The sequence below is a fragment of the Acipenser ruthenus genome, chromosome 42 (genome assembly GCF_902713425.1).
Source record: "Acipenser ruthenus chromosome 42, fAciRut3.2 maternal haplotype, whole genome shotgun sequence".
Taxonomy (NCBI): Eukaryota; Metazoa; Chordata; class Actinopteri; order Acipenseriformes; family Acipenseridae; genus Acipenser; species Acipenser ruthenus.
In genome coordinates, this window is record NC_081230.1 from 2,559,931 (window position 1) to 2,584,188 (window position 24,258).

Consider the following 24,258-nt stretch of genomic DNA (forward strand, 5'->3'; position numbering starts at 1 on the left):
TGTAACTCCTCCCCTTCCGGCTCTTGGGGCTGAACCAGCAGGCATTTTCCCTCTGCTGGTGGCTTGGGTCCCAGGGCTGTGGAAGCCCCGACTTGCCTCCCTTTGGGCTGTGGACGCACCGACTCCTCCCTTTTGGGCTGTGGATGCACCGACTCCTCCCTTTTGGGCTGTGGACGTTCGGGCTCCCCCCACTCAGGCATAGGACGTTCGGGCTCCTCCCACTCAGGTGTAGGACGTTCAGGCTCCTTCCGCTTGGGCTGTGGACGCTCAGGCTCCTCCCGTTTGGGCTGTGGACGCTCAGGCTCCTCCCATTTGGGCTGTGGACGCTCAGGCTCCTCCCGCTTGCACTGTGGACGCTCAGGCTCCTCCCGTTTGGGCTGTGGACGCTCAGGCTCCTCCCATTTGGGCTGTGGACGCTCAGGCTCCTCCCGCTTGGGCTGTGGACGCTCAGGCTCCTCCCATTTGGGCTGTGGACGCTCAGGCTCCTCCCGCTTGGGCTGTGGACGCTCAGGCTCCTCCCGCTTGGGCTGTGGACGCTCGGGCTCCTCCCGCTTGGGCTGTGGACGCTCTGGCTCCTCCCGCTTGGGCTGTGGACGCTCTGGCTCCTCCCCATAACTGCGGAAGGGACAGTGGGCGAACAGGTGATCCTGGTCGCAGAGGAGGCACCCCGGCGATGGCTTGTTACATCGCCGTGGATGCCTGGCCCTTAGGCGGCACTCCTCCTCCCTGTCCTTCACCTCTTTATCTTTCTGTGCCTCCCGCTTGGGCTGTGGAGGCAAAACCAGCAGGCATTCACCCTCTGCTGGTGGAGATGGGGACAGCAGGTACTCACCCTCTGCTGGTGGAGATGGGGACAGCAGGTACTCCTCTGCTGGTGGTCCTGCTACCTGGGCTGCTGTTCCGTTTATGGTTGCCTCCAGGTAGCTGAGGACAAACTCCACACCTTCCTCCAAGGTGTTTGGGGTGTGTTCCTGCTGATATGCCTCCCATCTCTCACTGTCCATCATCCACAGGGCGCGGACGACTATGGGCAGAGACTGGGCCTCCAGCCCAGCATTCTCCAGGAACCAGTCCCGCCACTTTGTGGCGTCTTCTGCCATTATATTATTATTTATTTATTTTTTTTTATATATATATTTTTTTTTTTTTTAAACAAAACCCCTCCTGGTCTGACGCTTGGAGGCGCGGCTATCCCACGATGACACCACGTGTCACAAAGACAGCCAGAGTGGGTGGCGTCAGACCAGAAAGGAATACACAGAGACGGTGGTTGTGATGATGAGCCGAGTGCAATGGCTGCACTCAGCGTTTAATAACAAAATAAAAGGTTTAAACAACGGAATACAAAACAGGACACGGCACTTGACGCCAAAATAAACAGACAGACAAAACGACTGACACTAAACAAACGGTGCACGGACAGACAAACAAACACGGTGAGAACAAACACTTATCTTGCACGTTTTACTTTTAATTACTCTTCTCTCTCTCACCCGTTCTCCTCTTCCGAACACCCAACCACGAGTGACTAAACGTGCATCTATTTATACTGTTTGTGCTGGGATTCAATTACTAATTAATTATTCACTTGAATCCCAGCACGTGAATTCATTACGTGCAACCCCGTGCCACACATTATACACATTTTATCTGCACGTGAAGTGATGTGCCATCCTCGTGCCTAAATATAATTATACACTTTAAACACACGTGAAACACAGACCCGTTTATATCCCGTGTACCAATCTATACACCAACATTAACACACGCAACATACAACACATAACACACAAAATACACACAGGGGCGGGCACTTTGCCACATGCATTCAAAGCAAAGATACTACCATGAAGACCAAGACAACTCTGGAATAAAGTTGTGGAAAGGCACAGATCAGGGGAGGGGTATAAAACAATTTCAAAGGCATTGAATATCCCTTGGAGCACTGTCAAGTCTACCATTAAGAAGTGGAAGGTATACGGCACCACCCCAAATCTGCTTAGAGCAGGCCGTCCTCCCAAACTGAGCAGCCGGGTAAGAAGGGCATTGGTCAGGGAAATCACCAAGAGACCAATGACAACTCTGAAACACCTACAGCGTTCCATGGCTGAGACGAAAGAAACTGTCCATGTGTCAACAATAGCTCAGGTACTCCACAAATCTGGCCTGTATGGAAGAGCGGCAAGAAGGAAGCCATTTCTGAAAAATCCTGCTTGGAATTTGCAAAAAAGGATCATGCTATGGGGATGCTTTTCATCGGCAGGGACTGGGAAGCTTGTCAGGGTAGAGGGCAAAATGAATGGACAATGACCCCAAGCACACAGCCAAAGCGACACTGGAGTGGCTTAAAAACAAGAAAGCGAACATCCTAGAGTGGCCCAGTCAAAGCCCGGACTTGAATCAGATTGAGAATCAGTGGCAAGACTTGAAGATTGCTGTCCACCAATGATCCCCATCCAACTTGACAGAGCTTGAATAATTTTGCCAAGAAGAATGGGTGAATATTGCACGATCCAGATGTGCAAACCTGGTAGAAACTTACCCCAAAAGACTTACAGGTGCCAAAGGTGGTTCTACCAAGTATTGACTCAGGGGTGAATACTTATCTAACCAAGACATTTCAGTTTTTTTTTATTTTTCATTAACTGTTGTTTCACAATAAAAATTCTCTTGCCTCTTCAAAGTGTTGAGTAGGTTGTGTAAATCAAAGGAAAAAATCCCATTTAAATACATCAAGATTTCAGGTTGTAAACTTCCAAGGGGGGTGAATACTTTCTATAGGCACTGTAGCTCAGTGGTAGAGTGCATGCTTCACATGTATGAGGCCCTGGGTTCTCTCTTCAGGTAGAATTTCTTTACTTAATATTACAATGAAATCACACTTTGTTGTTTATTAAAACACTCTTAACCCTAACCCACCACCTGGCCCTTTCTGGTTTCATTCATTCAATCTATCTATCTATCTACTGTATTGGTAAATAAGTGGAAATCAGTCAAGTCTGGTGCCCGACAGGGATGCCCTTTGTCCCTGTTACTTTTTGTCAGTTATTTAGAGATGCCTGGCAATTTTATAAGCGAGGATCCATCCGAGGAATTGTAATCCCAGGGAGCAAGGGTACACAGGTGAAATGCTCCTTATATATGGATATAAGTGTCTTGTTTCTGCAGTGACCAACTGTCTGTACAGTGATTGGTTTGGACAAGCTTGGGGGGGGGTCATCAGTTAATATAGGGCTGGGTGAAAGCTGAAATGTGTGTTTTTTTTATGTGATTGCTGCATGGAGGACGAGGTGACCGAGCGGTAAAGGCAATGTATTGCACTGTACTCTGCACGCGCAGGTTTGAATCCCATCCCCGTCGTTTTTTGGCCTTGGTTCTGTCTACCTCAACTTTGCTGAGGATTGTGGTTGAGGAGTGACTTATTATTTACTTTTTGAGACTGAACCTGTTTCTGTTTTTACCCCGATATCACCGTTGATAGCGGGGTGGATTATTGTTTTTCATTTGGATTATTCTGGGTATTTTTGTTTGTAAAAATAAAAGAGTATTTCTTTGGGAGAAACAGTTTGGACATTATGTATCTGCTGTCCTGTCACACCTTAGCAGTCCATTTATTCAGCACGTCTCAGGTGCGTCAGGTCCAATTTATTTTCACACACGCTGTTTAAAAGTATTTTTTTCACAGTAAAACAGGTTTAAAAGACACTGCATATCAACAGGACACTCAATACTGCACCTCCAGGCCCCGCTCCACCCCTTGTTTGCTGTATTTTCCACATACCTCTTCATAGTCGTGCATACTGATAAATCCTCTCCTGATCACTCGTTTTATCACCAAATTCTTCAATAATGCGATCCAAGTCATTATTTTATTACTATAACATCACAGAAAGCTCTGCAAATAATGTCTGTGATATTCTTTGAGCGTTGGATGCAGAAGCAGCTATCTTGTTTGTTTATGTCCGTGTTATCTCTGTGGTGCCGGAGCTTTGTGTATTGCTCAGATACACCCCTTTTTTCGGCTTCTCTTAGCTCCTATCAGTCTCACTATGCCATTGAAAGGTTTTCTCTGCTTTTTCTGCTTCAGGTGCTTCATGTCTTTCTGATGAGGTGGGACAGGGTCCGACATAGGACCGCAAAGGGGTGACTAGAGAGTTCCATGGAGAGGAGCATTTACAAGTTCATTCCAATTTTTGGATGGCCTTTCCCCTCGGTGTAGGGCTTAACACGAGGTTAAAAGCAGAATGAGCACAATGTAAGAACAAAACAAAGTTTGCAAATGAGAGGAGGCCATTCGGCCCATCTTGCTCGTTTGGCTGTTAGTAGCTTATTGATCCCAGAACCTCATCAAGCAGCTTCTTGAAGGATCCCAGGGTGTCAGCTTCAACAACATTACTGGGGAATTAGTTCTAGAATCCTCTGTGTAAAAAAAGTGCCTCCTATTTTCTGTTCTGAATGCCCCTTTATCTAATCTCCATTTGTGACCTCTGATCCTTGTTTCTTTTTTCAGGTCTAAAAAGTCCCTTGGGTCGACATTGTCAATACCTTTTAGAATTCTGAATGCTTGAATCAGATCACCGCGTAGTCTAATTTGTTCAAGACTGAATAGATTCAATTCTTTGAGCCTGTCTGCATACGACATGCCTTTTAAACCTGGGATAATTCTGGTTGCTCTTCTTTGCACTCTTTCTAGAGCAGCAATATCCTTTTTGTAACGAGGAGACCAGAACTGAACACAATATTCTAGATGAGGTCTTACTAATGCATTGTAAAGTTTTAACATTACTTCCCTTGATTTAAATTCAACATTTTTCATAATATATCCGAGCATCTTGTTGGCTTCCCCACATTGTCTAGATGAAGACATTTCTTAGTCAACATAACCTCCTAGATCTTTTTCAAAGATTCCTTCTTCAATTTCAGTATCTTCTATATGATATTTATAATGCACATTTTTATTGCCTGCATGCAGTACTTTACACTTTTCTCTATTAAATGTCATTTGCCATGTGTCTGAATGCTGTCTAGATCATTTTGAATGAACTTTGCTGCTGCAGCAGTGTTTGCTACTCCTATTTTTGTATCATCTGCAAAGTTAACCAGTTTGCTTACTATACCAGAATCTAAATCATTAATGTAGATTACGAATAGCAGAGGACCTAATACTGATCCCTGTGGTGCACCACTGGTTGCCTTGCTCCATTTTGAGGTTTCTCGTCTAATTAATACTTTCTGTTTTCTACATGTTAACCGCTCCCTAATCCATGTGCATGTATTTCTGTGAATCCCTACTACGTTAATTTTAGGAATTCATCTTTTTAGAAGAAGGTATGCATTTAACTTTGGGAGAAGAAGTAAAAGAGGCACTGCTGGGATTCGAACCAAGGATTTCCTGTTTACAAGGCAGGTGCTTTAACCAACTAAGCCACAATGCCTCACACTTGCCAGCTGCTCGGTGTGCTAAACTGAAGGGCTACAAAACTGTCCCAGGACACGGTGGCCAGCAAGATTATTTTGTGTTGACAGCTTTCCTCAATTTTTCTGACATTGTCTCCCAGTGCTCCATGTGGTGCACTTGTCTTTTGTGTGGTACTTGTACGGCAGGACACTGCGGTTGTGATTTGGAGGCTCACCAGGAGCTGCTTTTTCAAAACTTGTAATCTGGATACAAATTATCTGGATTTGTAATCCTATATTTTGTGACCGAGATTACTTTTTAAAATGCTGGACATTTTAATCGCAATTCGTAATATGGATAATTCAGCAGTGACATTTTCTGAACAAACGGATCAAAACGATCCAGATTACAAGTTTTAAAAAACCGGCTCCTGGAGCATATCTCTTTTGCGTCTCCCGCTTGTCCTGTTATTCTGATTGATTTAGCTTCACAACATTAATCGTGTGAAATGTTGAAGATAAGAAGACTTTTTTTGTAATTGTGTGCCTAATAGTTAGATGGATAGAGAGAAGGAGAGAGTTAAAAAAATATATTTAGTTTTTGAAATCAAAATATAGATAGAGAGAGAAAACATATATAAATATATTTATAATTCTGAATCAAAAGTTAGATAGAGATTAATAAAATAAATAATTACATTTATAAATCAAAAGATTGATTGAATGAATGAAACCAGAAAGGGCTGGGTTTTGGAAGAGTGTTTTTAATAAACAACAAAGTGTGATTTCATGGAAGGGCAGGGTAAAGAAATACCACCTGGAGATGCTGGGGATTGAACCCGGGGCCTCATACAGGCGAAGCATGCGCTCTACCACTGAGCTACATCCCCTGTTGTCAATGAACACTTGATCTCTTGAAGTCTTGAACTGGATGCGAGCAGCGATCGGGAGCCAGTGGAGTGAGCGGTAGTCTAGACGGGAGAGTACCAGGGTCTGGACGAGGAGCTGGGTGGTGTAGTTGGTGAGGAAGGGTCAGATTCTTCGTATGTTGCTCAGGAAGAATCGGCAAGTGCGTGCCAGAGTGGAGATGTGCTGGGAATTAGAGAGGAGGGGGAACAGGGATCGGGTGTAGAGAGAGAACAGAAGAGGACCGAAGACTGACCCTTTGGGGACTCCTGTTGAGAGAGGGCGAGGTGAGGAGTTTACTCCACGCCAGGTTACCTGGTAAGTGCGGTTGGATAGGTAGGCGGAGAACCAGGCCAGAGCAGTGCCAGAGATTCCCAGGTCAGCGAGAGAGGATAGTAGAATAGAGTGATCGACAGTATCAAAGACAGCAGAGAGGTCGAGGAGAATTAGGACAGAGGAGATAGAGGCAGCTCGGGCAGTTTAGTGAGTTAGTGACAGACAGAAGGGCGGTTTCAGTGGAGTCAGCAGAGCAGAAGCCAGATTGTTGAGAGTGGTTGGACAGGAAAGCAGAGAGCTGGCGGTGTACAGCCCACTCGAGGGTTTTGGAGAGGAAGGGTAGGAGTTAGACAGGATGGTAGCTCTGGAGGGAGGTGGGGTTGAGGGTAGGTTTTTTGAGAAGGGGAGTGATAGAGGCCTGTTTGAAGGCAGAGGGAAAGAGTCCAGAAAGGAGAGAGGTGTTGAGAAGGGAGGAGATGAAGGGAAGTAGAGCAGGAGCAGCAGCTTGAAAGAGGTGAGTGGGGAGGAGGTCCAGGGCACGTGTGTTGGGTTTGTGACCCTGGAGCAGGGAGGAGAGGTCAGTCTGAGAGGGGAGAGAAGGTGGAGAAGGAGGGTGAGTTAGTAGGGGATGCAGTGGATGTAGGGGTTGGAGCGGGAGGGGGTGGGGGGGAGGGAGATGTGTTAAAGAGTTTGCGGATATCTGAGATTTTAAAAGAGAAGAAAGAGGCAAAGTCATCAGAGGAGATAGAGGAGGGAGGAGGAGGGGGGATGAATTAGGAGGGAGGAGAAGGTAGAGAATAGTTTACATGGGTTGTGAGTGGAGGCTTGGATTATAGATTGGAAATAAGAACATTTAGCAGAGGAAAGAGTAGAGGAGAAGGAGGAGAGGAGAGAGCGGTAGAGGTCTAGGGCAGCAGGGAGTTTGGTTCTGTGCTGTACCCTGCTCTCCTGTGCTGTACACTGCTCTCCTGTGCTGTACCCTGCTCCCCTGTGTTGTATCCTGGTCCCCTCTGCTGTACCCTGCTCTCCTGTGCTGCACTCTGCTCCCCTGTGCTGTACCCTGTGCTGTACCCTGCTCTCCTGTGCTGTACCCTGCTCCCCTGTGCAGAACCATGCTCCCCTGTGCTGTACCCTGCTCCCCTGTGCTGCACCCTGCTCCCCTGTGCTGCACCCTGCTCTCCTGTGCAGTACCCTGCTCCTCTGTGCTGTACCCTGTGCTATACCCTGCTCCTCTGTGCTGCACTCTGCTCCCCTGTGCTGTACCCTGCTCCCCTGTGCTGTACTCTGCGCTGTACCCTGCTCTCCTGTGCTATACCCTGCTCCTCTGTGCTGCACTCTGCTCCCCTGTGCTGTACCCTGCTCCCCTGTGCTGTACTCTGCGCTGTACCCTGCTCTCCTCTGCTGCACGCTGCTCTCCTGTGCTGTACCCTGCTCCTCTGTGCTGTACCCTGCTCCCCTGTGGTGTACCCTGCTCTCCTGTGCTGTACCCTGCTCCCCTGTGCTGTACCCTGCTCCTCTGTGCTGCACTCTGCTCCCCTGTGCTGTACCCTGCTCCCCTGTGCTGTATTATGCGCTGTACCCTGCTCTCCTCTGCTGCACTCTGCTCCCATGTGCTGTACCCTGTGCTATACCCTGCTCCTCTGTGCTGCACTCTGCTCCCCTGTGCTGTACCCTGCTCCCCTGTGCTGTACTCTGCGCTGTACCCTGCTCCCCTGTGCTGTACCCTGCTCCCCTGTGCTGTACCCAGCTCCCCTGTGCTGTACCCTGCTCTCCTGTGCTGCACTCTGCTCCCGTGTGCGGCAAGCAGGGCCTTTACTTCATACCTGCAAAAACTTCAATCTTGTTAGCTGGGAAAACCACAAATTAATTAAACTGTTTCTGTCAAAGAGCCAGACATCTCTGCCGCATACCCCTTTCACTCAAAAAAGGTGCTCACACCTCGTACAAGGGAAGATGGGTTTCAGGGTCACTCTGTGACACTGGGTTCGAATCCCCGCAGTGCCTCTTTAATTTCTTCTTCCAAAGGTAAATGCATACCTCCTCCTAAAAAAAAACACAACTAAGTAATAAAAAATCATGTATAAGCATTCATGACTCAAAACTATACCCTTTGAATCATACTACACAGATGGTCTAGAAGTCCATTGTGCCACAGAGCCCTGCACTGTTTTAAGCTACACGGCAAAAGTGAGGTAGACGGAGCCAAGGCCACGGAGGAAAATGTGCCAAAAAACGATGGGGATGGGATTCAAACCTGCGCGTGCAGAGCACAGTGCAATACATCGCCTTTACAGCTCGGTCACCTCGTCCTCCACGCAGCAATCACACATAAAAAAAAACACATTTCAGTTTTGGTTTTTGTTCCAACTGAACTCTCAATTACTTAATTGAACTAAGAATTTGCTTAATTTGACTTTTTAAATTGATTAGCTTACAAGTTCCTTATATCATTTTGTATTTAACTTGAAATCTCCAACTCTTTAAAATAAGTAAAAAGCTCTGATTAGTTCCATTAAGGGTTCAATTAAGTAATTGAGAGCTCAGTTGGAACAAAAACCAGCAGGACACTGAGTCCCCAGGACCAGGGTTGAGAACCACTGTTCTTCCATCAGCCAGCCCTTTCATTCATTCATTCATTCATTCAATCATTCGTTCATTCAATCTATCTATGTTTTGTTGCACAGAGTGAGACTAAGATGACAACAGGGGATGTACAGTGCCTATAGTAAGTATTCACTATTCATCCCCCTTGGACGTTTTCACAGTTTGTTGTGTTACAACCTGAAATCTTGATGCATTTAAATGGGATTTACACAACCTACTCAACACTTTCAATGTGGGAAAAATAAAAACCTGAGAAGTCTTCATTAGATAAGTACTCACCCCCTTTGCTATGACACTCCTAAATAAGCTCTGGTGCAACCAATTGCCTTCAGAATTCACACAGTAAGTTCAATGGAGTCCATCTGTGTGCAATAAAAATGGTTCACATGATTTTGGATTAAATACACCTGTCCCACAGTTAGATAGTGCATTTTCACAAAGACGGCCAGAGTGGGTGGCGTCAGACCAGAAAGGAATACACAGAGACGGTGGTTGTGATGATGAGCCGAGTGCAATGGCTGCACTCAGCGTTTAATAACAAAATAAAAGGTTTAAACAACGGAATACAAAACAGGACACGGCACTTGACGCCAAAATAAACAGACAGACAAAACGACTGACACTAAACAAACGGTGCACGGACAGACAAACAAACACGGTGAGAACAAACACTTATCTTGCACGTTTTACTTTTAATTACTCTTCTCTCTCTCACCCGTTCTCCTCTTCCGAACACCCAACCACGAGTGACTAAACGTGCATCTATTTATACTGTTTGTGCTGGGATTCAATTACTAATTAATTATTCACTTGAATCCCAGCACGTGAATTCATTACGTGCAACCCCGTGCCACACATTATACACATTTTATCTGCACGTGAAGTGATGTGCCATCCTCGTGCCTAAATATAATTATACACTTTAAACACACGTGAAACACAGACCCGTTTATATCCCGTGTACCAATCTATACACCAACATTAACACACGCAACATACAACACATAACACACAAAATACACACAGGGGCGTGCACTTTGCCACATATACCCCCCCCTGTGCAAAGCACACATGGCCTCAACGGCCACCTCCCCCCTTAAATACCCAGCAGTCCAGGCCAAAGTCTCAGGCTGGGAAGGGAGTCTTCAGTGGGCCCATGGCTGGAAATGCTGTCAGCTCCCCTGCCGGTAGTGGCACGGCTGACAGCATGCTGGTCCCGTCCTGCAGCGAAAAAGCTGCGGGGGCAGGTGGTCCCCCGACCTCCCCCTTCTTCGTAGCCGGCAGCTCCCTCCTGTGGGGCTCCGGCCACAAGAACTCCTGCAGCGAAACTGCTGCTGGGGAAAGTGGTCTCCAGACCTCGTCCCCCTTCTTCGTGGCCGGCAGCTCCCCTTTCTGGGGCTCCGGCCACCGTACTCCCTGTGGAGGTACGGGCAGCAGAGGCAGCTCCTGCTCCTCTGCTCCGGGCGGTGGCGGAAGCAGAGGCAGCTCCAGCTCCTCTGCTCCTGGCGGTGGTGGAGGCAGAGGCAGCTCCAGCTCCTCTGCTCCTGGCGGTGGTGGAGGCAGAGGCAGCTCCAGCTCCTCTGCTCCTGGCGGTGGTGGAGGCAGAGGCAGCTCCAGCTCCTCTGCTCCTGGCGGCGCTGGCTCCCTCCGCTGTGGCGGCTGGGCTGGTGCGCGCCGTGCTGCCCTCATCAGTATGAATAGAGGCTGCTGGGGGACACCAGCCTCCTGCCCCTCTCCCCCCCAAAAATTTTCAGGGGGTTGAGCCTGTAACTCCTCCCCTTCCGGCTCTTGGGGCTGAACCAGCAGGCATTTTCCCTCTGCTGGTGGCTTGGGTCCCAGGGCTGTGGAAGCCCCGACTTGCCTCCCTTTGGGCTGTGGACGCACCGACTCCTCCCTTTTGGGCTGTGGATGCACCGACTCCTCCCTTTTGGGCTGTGGACGTTCGGGCTCCCCCCACTCAGGCATAGGACGTTCGGGCTCCTCCCACTCAGGTGTAGGACGTTCAGGCTCCTTCCGCTTGGGCTGTGGACGCTCAGGCTCCTCCCGTTTGGGCTGTGGACACTCAGGCTCCTCCCATTTGGGCTGTGGACGCTCAGGCTCCTCCCGCTTGCACTGTGGACGCTCAGGCTCCTCCCGTTTGGGCTGTGGACGCTCAGGCTCCTCCCATTTGGGCTGTGGACGCTCAGGCTCCTCCCGCTTGGGCTGTGGACGCTCAGGCTCCTCCCATTTGGGCTGTGGACGCTCAGGCTCCTCCCGCTTGGGCTGTGGACGCTCAGGCTCCTCCCGCTTGGGCTGTGGACGCTCGGGCTCCTCCCGCTTGGGCTGTGGACGCTCTGGCTCCTCCCGCTTGGGCTGTGGACGCTCTGGCTCCTCCCCATAACTGCGGAAGGGACAGTGGGCGAACAGGTGATCCTGGTCGCAGAGGAGGCACCCCGGCGATGGCTTGTTACATCGCCGTGGATGCCTGGCCCTTAGGCGGCACTCCTCCTCCCTGTCCTTCACCTCTTTATCTTTCTGTGCCTCCCGCTTGGGCTGTGGAGGCAAAACCAGCAGGCATTCACCCTCTGCTGGTGGAGATGGGGACAGCAGGTACTCACCCTCTGCTGGTGGAGATGGGGACAGCAGGTACTCCTCTGCTGGTGGTCCTGCTACCTGGGCTGCTGTTCCGTTTATGGTTGCCTCCAGGTAGCTGAGGACAAACTCCACACCTTCCTCCAAGGTGTTTGGGGTGTGTTCCTGCTGATATGCCTCCCATCTCTCACTGTCCATCATCCACAGGGCGCGGACGACTATGGGCAGAGACTGGGCCTCCAGCCCAGCATTCTCCAGGAACCAGTCCCGCCACTTTGTGGCGTCTTCTGCCATTATATTATTATTTATTTTTTTTTTTTTATATATATTTTTTTTTTTTTTTTAAACAAAACCCCTCCTGGTCTGACGCTTGGAGGCGCGGCTATCCCACGATGACACCACGTGTCACAAAGACAGCCAGAGTGGGTGGCGTCAGACCAGAAAGGAATACACAGAGACGGTGGTTGTGATGATGAGCCGAGTGCAATGGCTGCACTCAGCGTTTAATAACAAAATAAAAGGTTTAAACAACGGAATACAAAACAGGACACGGCACTTGACGCCAAAATAAACAGACAGACAAAACGACTGACACTAAACAAACGGTGCACGGACAGACAAACAAACACGGTGAGAACAAACACTTATCTTGCACGTTTTACTTTTAATTACTCTTCTCTCTCTCACCCGTTCTCCTCTTCCGAACACCCAACCACGAGTGACTAAACGTGCATCTATTTATACTGTTTGTGCTGGGATTCAATTACTAATTAATTATTCACTTGAATCCCAGCACGTGAATTCATTACGTGCAACCCCGTGCCACACATTATACACATTTTATCTGCACGTGAAGTGATGTGCCATCCTCGTGCCTAAATATAATTATACACTTTAAACACACGTGAAACACAGACCCGTTTATATCCCGTGTACCAATCTATACACCAACATTAACACACGCAACATACAACACATAACACACAAAATACACACAGGGGCGGGCACTTTGCCACATGCATTCAAAGCAAAGATACTACCATGAAGACCAAGACAACTCTGGAATAAAGTTGTGGAAAGGCACAGATCAGGGGAGGGGTATAAAACAATTTCAAAGGCATTGAATATCCCTTGGAGCACTGTCAAGTCTACCATTAAGAAGTGGAAGGTATACGGCACCACCCCAAATCTGCTTAGAGCAGGCCGTCCTCCCAAACTGAGCAGCCGGGTAAGAAGGGCATTGGTCAGGGAAATCACCAAGAGACCAATGACAACTCTGAAACACCTACAGCGTTCCATGGCTGAGACGAAAGAAACTGTCCATGTGTCAACAATAGCTCAGGTACTCCACAAATCTGGCCTGTATGGAAGAGCGGCAAGAAGGAAGCCATTTCTGAAAAATCCTGCTTGGAATATGCAAAAAAGGATCATGCTATGGGGATGCTTTTCATCGGCAGGGACTGGGAAGCTTGTCAGGGTAGAGGGCAAAATGAATGGACAATGACCCCAAGCACACAGCCAAAGCGACACTGGAGTGGCTTAAAAACAAGAAAGCGAACATCCTAGAGTGGCCCAGTCAAAGCCCGGACTTGAATCAGATTGAGAATCAGTGGCAAGACTTGAAGATTGCTGTCCACCAATGATCCCCATCCAACTTGACAGAGCTTGAATAATTTTGCCAAGAAGAATGGGTGAATATTGCACGATCCAGATGTGCAAACCTGGTAGAAACTTACCCCAAAAGACTTACAGGTGCCAAAGGTGGTTCTACCAAGTATTGACTCAGGGGTGAATACTTATCTAACCAAGACATTTCAGTTTTTTTTTATTTTTCATTAACTGTTGTTTCACAATAAAAATTCTCTTGCCTCTTCAAAGTGTTGAGTAGGTTGTGTAAATCAAAGGAAAAAATCCCATTTAAATACATCAAGATTTCAGGTTGTAAACTTCCAAGGGGGGTGAATACTTTCTATAGGCACTGTAGCTCAGTGGTAGAGTGCATGCTTCACATGTATGAGGCCCTGGGTTCTCTCTTCAGGTAGAATTTCTTTACTTAATATTACAATGAAATCACACTTTGTTGTTTATTAAAACACTCTTAACCCTAACCCACCACCTGGCCCTTTCTGGTTTCATTCATTCAATCTATCTATCTATCTACTGTATTGGTAAATAAGTGGAAATCAGTCAAGTCTGGTGCCCGACAGGGATGCCCTTTGTCCCTGTTACTTTTTGTCAGTTATTTAGAGATGCCTGGCAATTTTATAAGCGAGGATCCATCCGAGGAATTGTAATCCCAGGGAGCAAGGGTACACAGGTGAAATGCTCCTTATATATGGATATAAGTGTCTTGTTTCTGCAGTGACCAACTGTCTGTACAGTGATTGGTTTGGACAAGCTTGGGGGGGGGTCATCAGTTAATATAGGGCTGGGTGAAAGCTGAAATGTGTGTTTTTTTTATGTGATTGCTGCATGGAGGACGAGGTGACCGAGCGGTAAAGGCAATGTATTGCACTGTACTCTGCACGCGCAGGTTTGAATCCCATCCCCGTCGTTTTTTGGCCTTGGTTCTGTCTACCTCAACTTTGCTGAGGATTGTGGTTGAGGAGTGACTTATTATTTACTTTTTGAGACTGAACCTGTTTCTGTTTTTACCCCGATATCACCGTTGATAGCGGGGTGGATTATTGTTTTTCATTTGGATTATTCTGGGTATTTTTGTTTGTAAAAATAAAAGAGTATTTCTTTGGGAGAAACAGTTTGGACATTATGTATCTGCTGTCCTGTCACACCTTAGCAGTCCATTTATTCAGCACGTCTCAGGTGCGTCAGGTCCAATTTATTTTCACACACGCTGTTTAAAAGTATTTTTTTCACAGTAAAACAGGTTTAAAAGACACTGCATATCAACAGGACACTCAATACTGCACCTCCAGGCCCCGCTCCACCCCTTGTTTGCTGTATTTTCCACATACCTCTTCATAGTCGTGCATACTGATAAATCCTCTCCTGATCACTCGTTTTATCACCAAATTCTTCAATAATGCGATCCAAGTCATTATTTTATTACTATAACATCACAGAAAGCTCTGCAAATAATGTCTGTGATATTCTTTGAGCGTTGGATGCAGAAGCAGCTATCTTGTTTGTTTATGTCCGTGTTATCTCTGTGGTGCCGGAGCTTTGTGTATTGCTCAGATACACCCCTTTTTTTCGGCTTCTCTTAGCTCCTATCAGTCTCACTATGCCATTGAAAGGTTTTCTCTGCTTTTTCTGCTTCATGTGCTTCATGTCTTTCTGATGAGGTGGGACAGGGTCCGACATAGGACCGCAAAGGGGTGACTAGAGAGTTCCATGGAGAGGAGCATTTACAAGTTCATTCCAATTTTTGGATGGCCTTTCCCCTCGGTGTAGGGCTTAACACGAGGTTAAAAGCAGAATGAGCACAATGTAAGAACAAAACAAAGTTTGCAAATGAGAGGAGGCCATTCAGCTCATCTTGCTCGTTTGGCTGTTAGTAGCTTATTGATCCCAGAACCTCATCAAGCAGCTTCTTGAAGGATCCCAGGGTGTCAGCTTCAACAACATTACTGGGGAATTGGTTCTAGAATCCTCTGTGTAAAAAAAGTGCCTCCTATTTTCTGTTCTGAATGCCCCTTTATCTAATCTCCATTTGTGACCTCTGATCCTTGTTTCTTTTTTCAGGTCTAAAAAGTCCCTTGGGTCGACATTGTCAATACCTTTTAGAATTCTGAATGCTTGAATCAGATCACCGCGTAGTCTAATTTGTTCAAGACTGAATAGATTCAATTCTTTGAGCCTGTCTGCATACGACATGCCTTTTAAACCTGGGATAATTCTGGTTGCTCTTCTTTGCACTCTTTCTAGAGCAGCAATATCCTTTTTGTAACGAGGAGACCAGAACTGAACACAATATTCTAGATGAGGTCTTACTAATGCATTGTAAAGTTTTAACATTACTTCCCTTGATTTAAATTCAACATTTTTCATAATATATCCGAGCATCTTGTTGGCTTCCCCACATTGTCTAGATGAAGACATTTCTTAGTCAACATAACCTCCTAGATCTTTTTCAAAGATTCCTTCTTCAATTTCAGTATCTTCTATATGATATTTATAATGCACATTTTTATTGCCTGCATGCAGTACTTTACACTTTTCTCTATTAAATGTCATTTGCCATGTGTCTGAATGCTGTCTAGATCATTTTGAATGAACTTTGCTGCTGCAGCAGTGTTTGCTACTCCTATTTTTGTATCATCTGCAAAGTTAACCAGTTTGCTTACTATACCAGAATCTAAATCATTAATGTAGATTACGAATAGCAGAGGACCTAATACTGATCCCTGTGGTGCACCACTGGTTGCCTTGCTCCATTTTGAGGTTTCTCGTCTAATTAATACTTTCTGTTTTCTACATGTTAACCGCTCCCTAATCCATGTGCATGTATTTCTGTGAATCCCTACTACGTTAATTTTAGGAATTCATCTTTTTAGAAGAAGGTATGCATTTAACTTTGGGAGAAGAAGTAAAAGAGGCACTGCTGGGATTCGAACCAAGGATTTCCTGTTTACAAGGCAGGTGCTTTAACCAACTAAGCCACAATGCCTCACATTTGCCAGCTGCTCGGTGTGCTAAACTGAAGGGCTACAAAACTGTCCCAGGACACGATGGCCAGCAAGATTATTTTGTGTTGACAGCTTTCCTCAATTTTTCTGACGACGTCTCCCAGTGCTCCATGTGGTGCACTTGTCTTTTGTGTGGTACTTGTACGGCAGGACACTGCGGTTGTGATTTGGAGGCTCACCAGGAGCTGCTTTTTCAAAACTTGTAATCTGGATACAAATTATCTGGATTTGTAATCCTATATTTTGTGACCGAGATTACTTTTTAAAATGCTGGACATTTTAATCGCAATTCGTAATATGGATAATTCAGCAGTGACATTTTCTGAACAAACGGATCAAAACGATCCAGATTACAAGTTTAAAAAAACCGGCTCCTGGAGCATATCTCTTTTGCGTCTCCCACTTGTCCTGTTATTCTGATTGATTTAGCTTCAATGACAACATTAATCGTGTGAAATGTTGAAGATAAGAAGACTTTTTTTGTAATGGTATGCCTAATAGTTAGATGGATAGAGAGAAGGATAGAGTTAAAAAAATTATATTTATTTTTTGAAATCAAAATATAGATAGAGAGAGAAAACATATATAAATATATTTATAATTCTGAATCAAAAGTTAGATAGAGATTAATAAATTAAATAATTACATTTATAAATCAAAAGATTGATTGAATGAATGAAACCAGAAAGGGCTGGGTTTTGGAAGAGTGTTTTTAATAAACAACAAAGTGTGATTTCATGGAAGGGCGGGGTAAAGAAATACCACCTGGAGATGCCGGGGATTGAACCCGGGGCCTCATACATGCGAAGCATGCGCTCTACCACTGAGCTACATCCCCTGTTGTCAATGAACACTTGAACTCTAGAAGTCTTGAACTGGATGCGAGCAGCGCTCGGCAGCCAGTGGAGTGAGCGGTAGTCTAGACGGGAGAGTACCAGGGCCTGGATGAGGAGCTGGGTGGTGTAGTTGGTGAGGAAGGGTCAGATTCTTCGTATGTTGCTCAGGAAGAATCGGCAAGTGCGTGCCAGAGTGGAGATGTGCTGGGAATTAGAGAGGAGGGGGCCCAGGGATCGGGTGTAGAGAGAGAACAGAAGAGGACCGAAGACTGACCCTTTGGGGACTCCTGTTGAGAGAGGGCGAGGTGAGGAGGTTACTCCACGCCAGGTTACCTGGTAAGTGCGGTTGGAGAGGTAGGCGGAAAACCAGGCCAGAGCAGTGCCAGAGATTCCCAGGTCAGCGAGAGAGGATAGTAGAATAGAGTGATCGACAGTATCAAAGACAGCAGAGAGGTCGAGGAGAATTAGGACAGAGGAGATAGAGGCAGCTCGGGCAGTTTAGTGAGTTAGTGACAGACAGAAGGGTGGGTTCAGTGGAGTCAGCAGAGCAGAAGCCAGATTGTTGAGAGTGGTTGGACAGGAAAGCAGAGAGCTGGCGGTGTACAGCCCACTCGAGGGTTTTGGAGAGGAAGGGTAGGAGGGAGACAGGATGGTAGCTCTGGAGGGAGGTGGGGTTGAGGGTAGGTTTTTTGAGAAGGGGAGTGATAGAGGCCTGTTTGAAGGCAGAGGGAAAGAGTCCAGAAAGGAGAGAGGTGTTGAGAAGGGAGGAGATGAAGGGAAGTAGAGCAGGAGCAGCAGCTTGAAAGAGGTGAGTGGGGAGGAGGTCCAGGGCACGTGTGTTGGGTTTGTGACCCTGGAGCAGGGAGGAGAGGTCAGTCTGAGAGGGGAGAGAAGGTGGAGAAGGAGGGTGAGTTAGTAGGGGATGCAGTGGATGTAGGGGTTGGAGCGGGAGGGGGTGGGGCATAGGGAGATGTGTTAAAGAGTTTGCGGATATCTGAGATTGTAAAAGAGAAGAAAGAGGCAAAGTCATCAGAGGAGATAGAGGAGGGAGGAGGAGGGGGGAGGGTTTAGGAGGGAGGAGAAGGTAGAGAATAGTTTACATGGGTTGTGAGTGGAGGCTTGGATTATAGATTGGAAATAAGAACATTTAGCAGAGGAAAGAGTAGAGGAGAAGGAGGAGAGGAGAGAGCGGTAGAGGTCTAGGGCAGCAGGGAGTTTGGTTCTGTGCTGTACCCTGCTCTCCTGTGCTGTACCCTGCTCTCCTGTGCTGTACCCTGCTCCCCTGTGTTGTATCCTGGTCCCCTCTGCTGTACCCTGTGCTGTTCCCTGCTCTCCTGTGCTGCACTCTGCTCCCCTGTGCTGTACCCTGTGCTGTACCCTGCTCTCCTGTGCTGTACCCTGCTCCCCTGTGCAGTAACATGCTCCCCTGTGCTGTACCCTGCTCCCCTGTGCTGCACCCTGCTCCCCTGTGCTGCACCCTGTTCTCCTGTGCAGTACCCTGCTCCCCTGTGCTGTACCCTGTGATATACCCTGCTCTCCTGTGCTGCACTCTGCTCCCCTGTGCTGTACCCTGTGCTGTACCCTGCTCTCCTGTGCTGTACCCTGCTCCCCTGTGCAGTACCATGCTCCCCTGTGCTGTACCCTGCTCCCCTGTGCTGCACCCTGCTCCCCTGTGCTGCACCCTGTTCTCCTGTGCTGTACCCCTGCTCCCCTGTGCTTTACCCTGTGCTATACCCTGCTCCTCTGTGCTGCACTCTGCTCCCCTGTGCTGTACCCTGCTCCCCTGTGCTGTACTCTGCTCTGTACCCTGCTCTCCTCTGCTGCACTCTGCTCTCCTGTGCTGTACCCTGCTCCCCTGTGCTGTACCCTGCTCCCCTATGCTGTACCCTGCTCTCCTGTGCTGTACCCTGCTCCCCTGTGCTGTTCCCTGCTCCTCTGTGCTGCACTCTGCTCCCCTGTGCTGTACCCTGCTCCCCTGTGCTGTACTCTGCGCTGTACCCTGCTCTCCTCTGCTGCACTCTGCTCTCCTGTGCTGTAAACTGCTCCCCTGTGCTGCACCCTGCTCCCCTGTGCTGCACCCTGCTCTCCTGTGCAGTACCCTGCTCCCCTGTGCTGTACCCTGTGCTGTACCCTGCTCCCCTGTGCAGAACCATGCTCCTCTGTGCTGCACTCTGCTCCCCTGTGCTGTACCCTGCTCCCCTGTGCTGTATTCTGCGCTGTACCCTGCTCTCCTCTGCTGCACTCTGCTCTCCTGTGCTGTACCCTGCTCCCCTGTGCTGTACCCTGCTCCCCTGTGCTGTACCCTGCTCTCCTGTGCTGTACCCTGCTCCCCTGTGCTGTACCCTGTGCTATACCCTGCTCCTCTGTGCTGCACTCTGCTCCCCTGTGCTGTACCCTGCTCCCCTGTGCTGTACTCTGCGCTGTACCCTGCTCTCCTCTGCTGCACTCTGCTCTCCTGTGCTGTACCCTGCTCCCCTCTGCTGTACCCTGCTCCCCTGTGCTGTACCCAGCTCCCCTGTGCTGTACCCTGCTCTCCTGTGCTGCACTCTGCTCCCCTGTGCGGCAAGCAGGGCCTTTACTTCATACCTGCAAAAACTTCAATCTTGTTAGCTGGGAAAACCACAAATTAATTAAACTGTTTCTGTCAAAGAGCCAGACATCTCTGCCGCATACCCCTTTCACTCAAAAAAGGTGCTCACACCTCGTACAAGGGAAGATGGGTTTCAGGGTCACTCTGTGACACTGGGTTCGAATCCCCGCAGTGCCTCTTTAATTTCTTCTTCCAAAGGTAAATGCATACCACCTTCTAAAAAAAAACACAACTAAGTAATAAAAAATCATGTATAAGCATTCATGACTCAAAACTATACCCTTTGAATCATACTACACAGATGGTCTAGAAGTCCATTGTGCCACAGAGCCCTGCACTGTTTTAAGCTACACGGCAAAAGTGAGGTAGACTGAGCCAAGGCCACGGAGGAAAATGTGCCAAAAAACGACGGGGATGGGATTCAAACCTGCGCGTGCAGAGCACAGTGCAATACATCGCCTTTACAGCTCGGTCACCTCGTCCTCCACGCAGCAATCACACATAAAAAAAAACACATTTCAGTTTTGGTTTTTGTTCCAACTGAACTCTCAATTACTTAATTGAACTAAGAATTTGCTTAATTTGACTTTTTAAATTGATTAGCTTACAAGTTCCTTATATCATTTTGTATTTAACTTGAAATCTCCAACTCTTTAAAATAAGTGAAAAGCTCTGATTAGTTCCATTAAGGGTTCAATTAAGTAATTGAGAGCTCAGTTGGAACAAAAACCAGCAGGACACTGAGTCCCCAGGACCAGGGTTGAGAACCACTGTTCTTCCATCAGCCAGCCCTTTCATTCATTCATTCATTCATTCAATCATTCGTTCATTCAATCTATCTATGTTTTGTTGCACAGAGTGAGACTAAGATGACAACAGGGGATGTACAGTGCCTATAGTAAGTATTCACTATTCATCCCCCTTGGACGTTTTCACAGTTTGTTGTGTTACAACCTGAAATCTTGATGCATTTAAATGGGATTTACACAACCTACTCAACACTTTCAATGTGGGAAAAATAAAAACCTGAGAAGTCTTCATTAGATAAGTACTCACCCCCTTTGCTATGACACTCCTAAATAAGCTCTGGTGCAACCAATTGCCTTCAGAATTCACACAGTAAGTTCAATGGAGTCCATCTGTGTGCAATAAAAATGGTTCACATGATTTTGGATTAAATACACCTGTCCCACAGTTAGATAGTGCATTCAAAGCAAAGATACTACCATGAAGACCAAGACAACTCTGGAATAAAGTTGTGGAAAGGCACAGATCAGGGGAGGGGTATAAAACGATTTCAAAGGCATTGAATATCCCTTGGAGCACTGTCAAGTCTACCATTAAGAAGTGGAAGGTATACGGCACCACCCCGAATCTGCTTAGAGCAGGCTGTCCTCACAAACTGAGCAGCCGGGTAAGAAGGGCATTGGTCAGAGAAATCACCAAGAGACCAATGACAACTCTGAAAGACCATGGCTGAGACGAAAGAAACTGTCCATGTGTCAACAATAGCTCAGGTACTCCACAAATCTGGCCTGTATGGAAGAGCGGCAAGAAGGAAGCCATTTCTGAAAAATCCTGCTTGGAATTTGCAAAAAAGGATCATGCTATGGGGATGCTTTTCATCGGCAGGGACTGGGAAGCTTGTCAGGGTAGAGGGCAAAATGAATGGACAATGACCCCAAGCACACAGCCAAAGCGACACTGGAGTGGCTTAAAAACAAGAAAGCAAACATCCTAGAGTGGCCCAGTCAAAGCCCGGACTTGAATCAGATTGAGAATCAGTGGCAAGACTTGAAGATTACTGTCCACCAACGATCCCCATCCAACTTGACAGAGCTTGAATAATTTTGCCAAGAAGAATGGGTGAATATTGCACGATCCAGATGTGCAAACCTGGTAGAATCTTACCCCAAAAGACTTACAGGTGCCAAAGGTGGTTCTACCAAGTATTGACTCAGGGGTGAATACTTATCTAACCAAGACATTTCAGTTTTTTTTATTTTTCATTAACTGTTGTTTCACAATAAAAATTATCTTGCCTCTTCAAAGTGTTGAGTAGGTTGTGTAAATCAAAGGAAAAAATCCCATTTAAATACATCAAGATTTCAGGTTGTAAACTTCCAAGGGGGGTGAATACTTTCTATAGGCACTGTAGCTCAGTGGTAGAGTGCATGCTTCACATGTATGAGGCCCTGGGTTCACTCGCCAGGTGGAATTTCTTTACTTAATATTACAATGAAATCACACTTTGTTGTTTATTAAAACACTCTTAACCCTAACCCACCACCTGGCCCTTTCTGGTTTCATTCATTCAATCTATCTATCTATCTACTGTATTGGTAAATAAGTGGAAATCTCCCAGTCTTTCAGTCAAGTCTGGTGCCCGACAGGGATGCCCTTTGTCCCTGTTACTTTCTGTCAGTTATTTAGAGATGCCTGGCAATTTTATAAACGAGGATCCATCCGAGGAATTGTAATCCCAGGGAGCAAGGGTACACAGGTGAAATGCTCCTTATATATGGATGACGTGTCTTGTTTCTGCAGTGACCAACTGTCTGTACAGTGATTGGTTTGGACAAGCTTGGGGGGGGGGTCATCAGTTAATATAGGGCTGGGTGAAAGCTGAAATGTGTGTTTTTTTTATGTGATTGCTGCATGGAGGACGAGGTGACCGAGCGGTAAAGGCGATGTATTGCACTGTACTCTGCACACGCAGGTTTGAATCCCATCCCCGTCGTTTTTTGGCCTTGGTTCCGTCTACCTCAACTTTGCTGAGGATTGTGGTTGAGGAGTGACTTATTATTTACTTTTTGAGACTGAACCTGTTTCTGTTTTTACCCCGATATCATCGTTGATAGCGGGGTGGATTATTGTTTTTCATTTGGATTATTTTGGGTATTTTTGTTTGTAAAAATAAAAGAGTATTTCTTTTTGAGAAACAGTTTGGACATTATGTATCTGCTGTCCTGTCACACATTAGCAGTCCATTTATTCAGCACGTCTCAGGTGCGTCAGGTCCAATTTATTTTCACACACGCTGTTTAAAAGTATTTTTTTCACAGTAAAACAGGTTTAAAAGACACTGCATATCAACAGGACACTCAATACTGCACCTCCAGGCCCCGCTCCACCCCTTGTTTGCTGTATTTTTCACATACCTCTTCATAGTCGTGCATACTGATAAATCCTCTCCTGATCACTCGTTTTATCACCAAATTCTTCAATAATGCGATCCAAGTCATTATTTTATTACTATAACATCACAGAAAGCTCTGCAAATAATGTCTGTGATATTCTTTGAGCGCTGGATGCAGAAGCAGCTATCTTGTTTGTTTATGTCCGTGTTATCTCTGTGGTGCCGGAGCTTTGTGTATTGCTCAGATACACCCCTTTTTTCGGCTTCTCTTAGCTCCTATCAGTCTCACTATGCCATTGAAAGGTTTTCTCTGCTTTTTCTGCTTCATGTGCTTCATGTCTTTCTGATGAGGTGGGACAGGGTCCGACATAGGACCGCAAAGGGGTGACTAGAGAGTTCCATGGAGAGGAGCATTTACAAGTTCATTCCAATTTTTGGATGGCCTTTCCCCTCGGTGTAGGGCTTAACACGAGGTTAAAAGCAGAATGAGCACAATGTAAGAACAAAACAAAGTTTGCAAATGAGAGGAGGCCATTCGGCCCATCTTGCTCGTTTGGCTGTTAGTAGCTTATTGATCCCAGAACCTCATCAAGCAGCTTCTTGAAGGATCCCAGGGTGTCAGCTTCAACAACATTACTGGGGAATTGGTTCTAGAATCCTCTGTGTAAAAAAAGTGCCTCCTATTTTCTGTTCTGAATGCCCCTTTATCTGACCTCTGATCCTTGTTTCTTTTTTCAGGTCTAAAAAGTCCCTTGGTTCGACATTGTCAATACCTTTTAGAATTCTGAATGCTTGAATCAGATCACCGCGTAGTCTAATTTGTTCAAGACTGAATAGATTCAATTCTTTGAGCCTGTCTGCATACGACATGCCTTTTAAACCTGGGATAATTCTGGTTGCTCTTCTTTGCACTCTTTCTAGAGCAGCAATATCCTTTTTGTAACGAGGAGACCAGAACTGAACACAATATTCTAGAAGAGGTCTTACTAATGCATTGTAGAGTTTTAACATTGCTTCCCTTGATTTAAATTCAACATTTTTCATAATATATCCGAGCATCTTGTTGGCTTCCCCACATTGTCTAGATGAAGACATTTCTTAGTCAACATAAACTCCTAGATCTTTTTCATAGATTCCTTCTTCAATTTCAGTATCTTCTATATGATATTTATAATGCACATTTTTATTGCCTGCATGCAGTACTTTACACTTTTCTCTATTAAATGTCATTTGCCATGTGTCTGAATGCTGTCTAGATCATTTTGAATGAACTTTGCTGCTGCAGCAGTG

General features: G+C 46.6%; 4 non-coding genes across 4 annotated transcripts; all 4 read right to left on the reverse strand.

Moving 5' to 3' along the window:
• Positions 1–5,361: 5,361 nt before the first annotated feature.
• On the reverse strand, positions 5,362–5,435 carry trnat-ugu (transfer RNA threonine (anticodon UGU)). The gene has a single exon. It is a non-coding gene; the product is annotated as a tRNA-Thr (tRNA).
• Positions 5,436–6,215: 780 nt separating this feature from the next.
• Positions 6,216–6,287, reverse strand: trnaa-cgc (transfer RNA alanine (anticodon CGC)). The gene has a single exon. It is a non-coding gene; the product is annotated as a tRNA-Ala (tRNA).
• Positions 6,288–16,310: 10,023 nt separating this feature from the next.
• On the reverse strand, positions 16,311–16,384 carry trnat-ugu (transfer RNA threonine (anticodon UGU)). The gene has a single exon. It is a non-coding gene; the product is annotated as a tRNA-Thr (tRNA).
• A 785-nt stretch (positions 16,385–17,169) lies between these two features.
• On the reverse strand, positions 17,170–17,241 carry trnaa-cgc (transfer RNA alanine (anticodon CGC)). The gene has a single exon. It is a non-coding gene; the product is annotated as a tRNA-Ala (tRNA).
• Positions 17,242–24,258: the final 7,017 nt, after the last annotated feature.